General features: G+C 34.8%; 1 pseudogene; it reads right to left on the bottom strand.

Moving 5' to 3' along the window:
• Positions 1-6,194: 6,194 nt before the first annotated feature.
• LOC138162961 (U6 spliceosomal RNA) lies at positions 6,195-6,295 on the bottom strand (annotated as a pseudogene).
• Positions 6,296-10,179: the final 3,884 nt, after the last annotated feature.

The raw sequence follows: 10,179 nt of genomic DNA, 5'->3' as shown, positions 1-10,179 counted from the left end.
GGGTATCACCTCACACCCCTTCAAATTGACTAATGATGCAAAAAAGGTAAATGCTGGAGAGGATGTGAAAAAAATTGGGACACTAATGCATTGTTCATGGAGTTGTGAACTGATTCAACTATCCTGTAGAGCAATTTGGAACCATGCCCAAAGGGCAATCAAACTGTGCAGACCCTGTGATTCAGAAATATCACTACTAGGTCTGTATCCCAAAGAGATCATTAAAAAAGGGAAAAGGACCTACATGCACAAAAATATTTATAGTAGCCCTTTTCATCATGGCAAAGAATCAGACATTGAGCAGATACCCATAAATTGGGGAATAGCTGAACAATCTGTGGTATATGGATGTAATGGAATACTACTGTGCAATAAGTAATGATGAACAGGCAGATTTCAGAAAACCCTCAAACTGATGCAAAGTGAAATGAGCAGTAACCAGTAAAACATTGTACACAGTATTAGCAACACTGTGTGATGATCAACAACAAATGTCTCAGCTCTTCTCAACAACACAATGATCCAAGAGAAGTATAAAGGACTCACAAAGAAAAGTGCAATTCATATGCAGATAAAGAACTGATTTACTCTAAATGCATATTGAAGCATATTTTTTTCACTTCATTCTTTCTTGTGGTTTTTTTTCCACTTTCTTATCTGGTTCTTCTTTCAAAACTGTGACTAATATGGAAATATTTGTTTACATGATAGCACCATATATAAACTATATCCAACTGGCCATTATCAGAAGAAGGGAGAGAGAAAAAAAATTGAATTAAAATCTTGTAAAAATTAATGCTAAAAATGTTCTTGAAATGTAACTGGGTAAAAAATAAAATACAATTAAACTTAGAGGGGAAAAAGAGTTAGTAGGCACTGCAGGAATATTCAATCTACTTTCAAGATCAAGAGATAGCCCTAGAGCAATCTGTCCAAAGTCACAGAGCTAATAGATGACACAGCTGAAACTTTTACACAGGTTTTCTCATGTAAAGTCCCTTATTTTGTCCACTATACTATATTACCTCATATTAATTTTCTCTAACTTTCTAATGATCACGTATCACTCTATACTGCAACAAATATGCTTTCACTAGTACAGAGAGTAGAATGGAGACCATAATTCTGGGTAACTTCACTTATTATGAGACATATATTTACCTACATCTTTCATCTATTTAATATGAAGAAAACGTAGGTTGAGCATTTGAACCTCTGCAACTGTCATCCCAAATACAGAAACATTTGACATACATTGAAGAAGAAGTAACTTAAGAGACATGTCAGAAAAGACAAAATGTGGTTTTACAATCTAACTAAAGGTGACTAAAGCCATTTGAATGATTTATTGAGAAAGGTGACAGTGGGAAGTGGTATTTGAAAGAAAGGAAAATGACTTTAGGTAAAAAAAGAAATCTTGTCAAAAGAATCAATGCTGAATTATTATTATTCAAAACTAGAAGTGAAGAGAGAAAATTTCTTTACTTAAAATAGGAACATTTACAACCTGAAAAATTTGCAATTAAATCATGAAGAAAGTACTTTGCCATGTGAGTTATACCTTCTACTTTGAGACCTTAGTAATAGACCTTGTTCTTGTTGACCTATTTTTGAAAAAATAAGAATCTTCTACATTATAGTATACTTCTCCCTTATTAAGTATACTTTTTATTGGCTCTGCTAAAATTATTTTCTGAGCATTAAATAATGATATTGTGAACTTAAATTGTACCATGATTAAACAGGCAAATACGAATATGATATGTGAAGGAAATATCACTTTCTTAATAAAACATTGAAGATTTAAATATAAAATATTTAAATATAAAACAAAATGGAAATATAAAAATTAATAATTTTTGTTTGCTTTTTTTTAGTCATGCATGACTCTTCATTACCTCTTTGTGGTTTTATTGGGGAAAATTTAATTTGCAATTTCCTTCTGTAGCTCATTTTACAGATGAGGAAACTGAGACAAATCAAATTCAATGATTTGCCCAGGGTCACATAGCAAGTAAGTGTCAAAGGTTGGATTTGAACTCAGGAAGCAAATTCTTCCTGACTCCAAGCCCTGCATTCTATCCACTGAGCCACCTAGCTGCCCACAATTCATAATATTTAAGTATTTAAAAATAATTGTAATAGATAATGCCATATCAAATATCCATAACCTCTAAACAATGTGGAAATGAAAACTTTCAAAAGACATAGAAGAAGAAATTAAAATCTCATGGAAACAAGATGAAGTATATGTCTTTATGATCATCCTATCTGCTACTGCTTCCATGAAATTGCTATAATTGAATTTAGCTGCTCCCCATTGCAAGAATGCTCTCTTCAGGGGTGGCCAGGTGGCTCAGCAAGTAAAGCACCGGCTCCAGTGTCGGGATGACCTGGGGATCGAATCCAGGCTCAGATATTTATCACCACACCAAGAAATAACTGACCGTGTAGCCTTGAGCAAGTTACTTAACCCCAATTGCTTAAAAAAAAAAGAATGCTCTCTTTTTTCCTCTGTACCTTCTGGATTCCCTGACATCCTTAAAGTTCTAGCCGAGTCTGACCTTTCAACAAAAGACTTTCCCACTTCCTCTTAATTCTAGTGCCTTTCCCTGTTAATTATTTCTTATTTTTCTACTTATAGTTTATTTGTACATATTTGCTTTGTCACCCATTGGATTATGAACTCCTTGAGGGTAGACATACTTAACAAAATGAAAAACTTGCAATTATTTGAGCCCAAGTTCCTGGCACACAGTATGCACTTAATAAATGCTTATTGACTGACTGATTGACTGAACTTACAGAATTTAAGCTTATTTTCCATTAGTTTTACTAAATTACAAAAAGCAAACATTTTAATCACTTGTATGAGATAATGAAGAAAACATAAACAAGGTGTTTGCTGATGCTTGTGTAATACTTTCAGCAAAGATCAGCAGTAAATTCAGGAAATGAATTAAAGCAATTTATTAATGAGTTAGAGGAGAGATTCTGATTCAATCAGGAGCTTACTTAAAGTAATAGAATCCATGGGAAAGCAAAGGAAATAATTCTTTATAGAATGGAATACTTCCAATGGGGAAAAATGGAGACTGAAGCCTTGAAACATAAATTCAGAAGTCAAATTACACCAAGGGACTGTTTCTGTAGAAACCTCAGACTCCTTCCAGGCAAGGCAGATCAAGCATAAAAGTGAGAAGGAAAATGCTATGAGTGTATATGTCAAGAGACACACTGAAATCAAAGGTTAATTGGAAGACTATGTTTATGACAATGAACATATCACCAGTCTAAATATATAATTTTGTAACTAAAATGTACAACTACTGATTTAGAAAATAAGCTAACAAAAAAACAAATAAAACGACCAAAACAAAACATTACATGATATAAAAAGGAGAGAGAGAGGAGAGAGAGACAGAGAAAAGACAGAGAGAGAGGAGAGAAAGAGAGAGAGAGAGGAGACAGAGAAAGACAGAGAGAGAGAGAAAGAGGAGAAAGAGAGACAGAGGGAGGGAGGAGAGAGAGAGAGAGAGAGAGATTATACTAAGGTAACTACAAAAAGATTTAGCTTCATCACCAAACACAAGAAAGAAGATTAAGAGGTATTCTCAGAGCACATGATAAACAGGTTAGAAACTTACAGAAATATTTTTAGAACAAATAGGAATGACTTTACCAAGCAATTAAGGATGATATAAGGTAAATGCCACTGAATTTAAAGAAGAGAGTTGAAAGCATAACCAAAAAAAGTACAAATGAATGGAGAACATGAACTCATCCAACAATAAACAAATAAGGAAGCATTGAACTAAATCTGTGAATTTATTTATAGGAAAGAATTCAGAATCAACTCATTACCACTAGATATTATAGAAACATCATCCTTAAAGAAAGCAGACTTTACTGATAAAAACAGTTCATCCAAGGAAATAGTAGAAACTGTATGGCACATCAGTATAGTTTACAAAATTTTACCATCTATAGAATACCAACAAGATACATATTTGTAGCAAGAAATACCAATCTGAAGACCATTACATTCATAAACTAACAGAATAAAAATCCCACATTATAAATGCAAACCTCAAAATATCCTTAACAGCTCAACAAATAAATTGTATTGGAACTGAATCATGATCACAAGTAAACCTGTTGCCAATACTTCTATGTCATGGGAACAAAAATATAGCAGAAGAGAATCTTCCTCTCAATCATTACTAATTCTTAACCCCACCCCACCCCCACTAAAAATGAATTGATTCAGATAATATATATTGTAGCTGAATCCACAGGATAAAAAGAGAGAGAAAACTATACAAAGGTAAAATCCCTAAGAATTAATCCTGGAGAATGCTAATCCTCGATGTATTCATTCACTACTTCCCCCCACAAACCACAATGTTCCTCCCTGTCAGGGATGCACAAATTGACCTTTTAGATTTCTTAATGTTAGAGATTGTGCCTGGGAACCTACACATATTCCCTTCTGATTCAAAAATTTTGCCAGTACCTGTCACTCCCGGCTAACTCCACAAATTACAAGAATCGATTTTTTCCAGCAACATGAGTAATAGTGGGACTGGGGAGTCCTTTTGTCTTCTACCTGGGATGCCCTTAGGTTAGGGAACCCAAAGGTTGGAGTGATTCTCTGCAGAACATGCTTCTTACTCTCCTCTAACCCTTAAAAATGTGATAATAATTCATCGAAGCCAGAGTAGGAGAAGAGGGGTGACAAGCAGCAGGGAAATAGCACTAGGCTATTTTTGTTTTGGGCCTCAAGGAAAGGAGATTAAATCCTTAAATGCCACCAATTTTGTTTCTCCACAGGTTACTAAGGGCAGGAACACAGTCTAGTGAAGCCTAAATACCTCAATGTGGGAAAAGGATGAGGCATATTTGCAGTCTATCGGTAAAGTTGCAGGTACACTCAATAACATAGGGAAAGGAGATGGAAAGTATGCAATGGGGAGAATATGGATATAGGGGGCACTAAAACACCAAAGATTTGAAAGGTAAAAAGGTAAACAGAAACATAGAGTACATGCAGATAAATTAACAGAAGATCCTAAAACTGGAAAGAAGGATAAGTAATAAACCCTCAAAGAGGTAACAAAGTGCTCTCGACAAATATTACAAGGCAAATATAATGCCTGATGAATCACAGAATCTCATGAAATCAAAAGAGCATGTAAGACAAGAAGCTTTGACAGAATGATTTAAAAGAGAAATGACATTCACAAGTGATGAAAGTAGTAATGGACATATGTCAAAATAAATATAACTTTGAATGCTGAAGTTTAAAGAAACTCAATTAAAAGAAACACAATTAGAATATTAGAGGTAAAGATAATTTATGATGTAGAGCTTTCCCAATGAAGTAAAGAGAAGTTAAAAGATTTGTAAAACATAAGTACTGAAGAGGATGAAAATCTGCCAGAGAAAGGAGAGAGGATTAATTTAAGAAGTAGCATCCCTTTCAGAGTTGAACAGCGCAAACTTTGAAATCACAGAGCCCTGGGTTCAATCCCAACATTGATTCTCACTGCCTTTGAGACCTTAGACAAGTCATTTAACTTCTATGGATATAAGTTAACACATCACAAAGCCAGGGCATCATACTAAATGTCCTGAGCTCCCTTCTAGTTCTATGACCCTTTCAGCCTTCTTCCTAAAACAGGAATGGGGAATCTGCTGCCTCCAGGTCACATGTGGCCTTCTAGGTCCTTGGGTGCAATTTTTGGTTGAATCCAGGTTTTACAGAATAAATCCTTTCATTAAGGGGATTTGTTCTGTGAAGTTTTGAGATAGTCAAAGAACAGAACATAGGGAGATGCATGTGGCCTCGAGGCTTCAGGTTCCCCACCCCTGTCCTAAAATAAAGACAAAACAAAAACAATGAAATGTGAGTTGCAGAAGGAATAACAAAACCAAATCTCACAACTTGATCCCTATAAGAAATATATACAAAGAGCAAGGAAATTCATACATTCTATTTAAGTTATAGTAATAAAAAATAATAGAAAAAAAAAGAAATCCATACATTCAAAATAAGAAGTAGGAACAAAATTTACTCTTAATTAGGTGAATCTATAAAAGAAGGAATTGAAAGCATATGATCTGGAAAATATTGAATGTTAAAATCCATAATATCCAGAGGAACAGACAAGTAACTTACATTATATATTTTTTAAAATTTGGAATGCTTCATAAATTTGCCTGTTTCTTTATCCAGGAACCATGTAAATTTTCTCTTCATTGTTGCAAGTTTAGTAATTGTCCTACATAAAACTCTATTATGCCATAGAACTATAGACCACGTTGTGCAAACTACGCGTCCCTTCAAGGCTCTGCCTTGGGTCTTTTTACCTGCTGTTCCTCATGCCTAGAATGCTCTCTGGCTTCGATTCTTCCTTTAAGAACAAGATTAAAGCCCAGTTTTTGGAAAATAACTTTCCCAGTCCTTTTCACTGCTAGAATCATCCCTCTTGGACTGTATCCCACTTACTCTGTATATATTTTGAATATCTACAGTTATTTGTTCTCCACTTTGGAATGTGAGCTCCTTGATGTATATACATTTTTGGTATCCCCACACTTAGCACAATAACTCACATATAATGAGTGCCTTAAAAACGCTTACAGATTAATCAAATCACTAGGCAGTTTTGAACCACTGGTTATAATGTTAATGGGATATAAGATTTCCCTGCCCATTAATAGACATCATGTGGAGCCCATTAAGGGGAGCTTGCTTAGGGGAGACTTGCTTGTAGGAAGATTTTCACACCTTTTGTTAATTTCTTATTAGGAGCTGTGTCATGACAGTTGTGTTTCTGTCTTTAAATTAAGTATATGATGGTGATCTTAAATGCTTAGATAAATCAGTGATCTTGGTATAGTGAATATGTCCTATACATCCTGTCCTTATTTTCTGGGTCTGTCCCTAGTTCTTGTGTGTGTGTGTGTGTGTGTGTGTGTGTGTGTGTGTGTATGTATGTATGTATGTGTGTATGTTTTTCCTATATTTTTTTTTAATATGTCAAGGAAATTAAGGCACTGTGGTATAGAGAAAAGAGCACAGTCAGAAAGGTCTGGGTTCAAATCTTGTTGCTTCAACAAACTAGGTATGAACATGGATAAGTCACTTAACATCTCTGAGCATCAGGAAGCTCCCTAAGATTTATCTACTAAGTTATAAATTGCTCTCCATATGTATCAGGAGAGGGGATTCCCTCACAGACAAATTCACAGGTGGTCCTTGACATATTGATTAATGTAGCACTCAGGCTTGTCCATCTGTTCTCCCTTCACTCTAAATACATGATTATCCCATCTACTTTTACAGTCATTCATGCCCTTGATAATGTCTTTTTTCACAACTCCTTGCCTTAAAATAATCGCCAACAATATGAAACAATATACGTGCATGTAGGTGGTATATGTAGCATATGTATGTGTAACTACACACACACCCTCACACACACACATACACACATAAGTTCATTTGTTTTTAGCTGTGCACAACTTTTCATGACCCCATTTTGGGTTTTCTTGACTAAGATACTGGAATAGTTTGATGAACTAAGGCAAACAGGGTTTAGTGGCTGGCCCAGCCAGTAAGCATTTGAGGCCAGATTTGAACTCAAGAAGATGAATCTTCCTGGTTCCAGGCACAGCACTTTATCTACCATGCCACTTAGCTGCTATACAGATACACAGATACACACACACATGCATAATACATTGATGGGTTTAAAAAAAACTATCCAACTTTCCAACTGCTTATCACATTCTGGGTAAATTATTATTTTTATACCTTGTTCCATTATGGGTATTTAGACTCATTATGTCATTATATAATCACTAATCTAGCTATATTCATGTGCTTATTAAATGCCCTTTATATATGTTAGGGTCAATGTTGTATAGAGGACTTACAATTAGCCTCATAGCTAGGACAACTTTCTCTGACAAGTATTAGATGTATGACCCTAGGCAAGTAACAACCCTTCATTGCTTTAAGTAACTCTCTATGTCAAAATGGGCAGCTAGATGGTGCAGTGGGTAGAGTGCCAGGCCTGGAGTCAGGAAGACTCCTATTTATGTGTTCAAATCTGGCAGAAACTTACTACCTGTGTGACCCTGGGCAAGTCACTCAACCTTATATGCTCCAGTTTGCTGATCTGTAAAATGAACTAGAGAAGGAAATGGCAACTCCTTCCATTATCTTTGCCAAGAAAATCCCAAATGGGCTCACAAATAGTCAACAAGACCAAAATGACTAAACAAAGAACTGGGCAGAAAAGGTGCTGGCCTGCATTAGTAGAGGGGAATTCCTAATCTGGGTGTGTCTCTCTCCTAGTGAAATCACAAGTCTAATCCCTCTCCCTACCTCCTCTATATATACTGTGACCTTAATTAAACTATTTAACTTCCTGTGACCCAAGCCCCAGGACTGCCCAGAAACCAAAAGGTGGCTGATTTGCACTGAGAGAGGGAATTTCACAAGTTGGATGTTCCATGTCATTTAAATGAAATTCAGATTCCAAACAATAACATACACCAGACATGATACTCAATTTTGAGGATAAAATAGTGAAATGATATTTCGTCCCTTCCTGGGAGAAATATATAATTCAATAGGAAAGGTATATTTATTTTATTTTGAAAGAAGCTAGTAGAGTAACACATTTTCCCTGAGCTATCCTTTAGGGCAGCCAGGCATGGTTTGATTGACCCCTTAACCCCTTAAAATGAAAAAAAAAAGTAAGAATATGGGTTAGAATAGCTGCTTATGGTAGTTTTCTTCAACAACAATTCAGCTTTTATTAATATCTTTAGAAGCTATGTCCTACAACTCTTACTTAGGATGGTAGCATTAAAATCATTGACTCCTGAAGAGATGGCTAGGATTTCTCAACATAGCAAAGTAGTAGTAGAGAAAGGGGAAGGCAGGTGTGAAGAGACTGATACCACATTTAATTGATTTTAAGAAGTGAACTAAGAAAAAGGAGGAAGGATATAAGAGAAAAATGTCTGTTCCTCATAACCATCTTTCCTTCCCTAATCTCTACCTGTATATGCCCTTAGGACCTTACTAGGTTCATAAAAGCATACAATAATAGAACAAAAATTGGAAGGGACCTTAGAGGTCATCATCTATGCCATCCTATCCCCAAAGCAGGAATACATTTAAAAGGAGGTTTTCCAGGAACCATTTAGGTGATGTCCAGAGGTTCATCACATGATTCCATTGAAGGAAGTTCATGTAGTGTATTTACAAGATAGCTTGGTTTAAATACATTTGATTTTCATACTAATTTTCTATGGTCCTTTAGCCATTATAATAGAATGAAATCAACCAAGGCTAAGGTTGTATTTTATTAAAGAAACTGTGATTTAAAAATCTCCAAAGCACAATATAAACATCAGAATAACATTATTTTGAGTAATAATATATTATAATTATACAATATACTCATCACAAATTATTTTTCATTAGTTATGGTTGCCCAGTTTATCAATCCTTTTCCTGTTTTGTTTCTGGGAAAAATATGAATCCCTTAGTATTTTTTTTTATTATTTCAAGGCCACTACATTAAAGGAGACAATCATTAAAATTATTTTGCTTTACTTCAGAGCATAATAAATATGTAAGTCTATATTTACCCTGGAAAAAGGCCTATTTCTAAATTCAATGTGAAAAGGTAAAATATTTTATTACATCAAGATATATACATATATATATAGAGATTTTTCATGTATATTTGAACACAAAAAGTAGTATATATTCTCCTAAGTATGTATATGTATATCTATACATACTTATGAGTATATATACTACACACACATACAAATATTTTCTTTCCTTCCTTCCATCCTTCCTTAACTTTTTCCTTTCTTCTTTCTTTCCTTCCTTTTTCTCTTCCCTCTTTCTTACTTTCTTTTGTGCTTCTTCCACAACATAGGAGATTTAGGCCAGAAAGGCAGAGTGACTTATCAGTTAAGTGGTGGTATTTCCCTTCATCTTAATAAAGATAAACGACTACCTAGGGGAATATTCCATATGCTGTCAGATGTAGTCACTTTATTGTTTTTGGCTTCACTTTTGTTATTGTTGTTATTAATGTCATTATTGTTACAAGGAAGGGTTAAATAAAGATGAATATTAGG

The sequence above is a fragment of the Petaurus breviceps genome, unplaced genomic scaffold, assembly GCF_028583685.1.
Source record: "Petaurus breviceps papuanus isolate PSGF00001 unplaced genomic scaffold, PetGlider_PUasm1.0 186, whole genome shotgun sequence".
Classification (NCBI taxonomy): Eukaryota; Metazoa; Chordata; class Mammalia; order Diprotodontia; family Petauridae; genus Petaurus; species Petaurus breviceps.
Note: the sequence above shows the minus strand (reverse complement) of the source record. Positions and strands in the feature narration are given on the sequence as shown.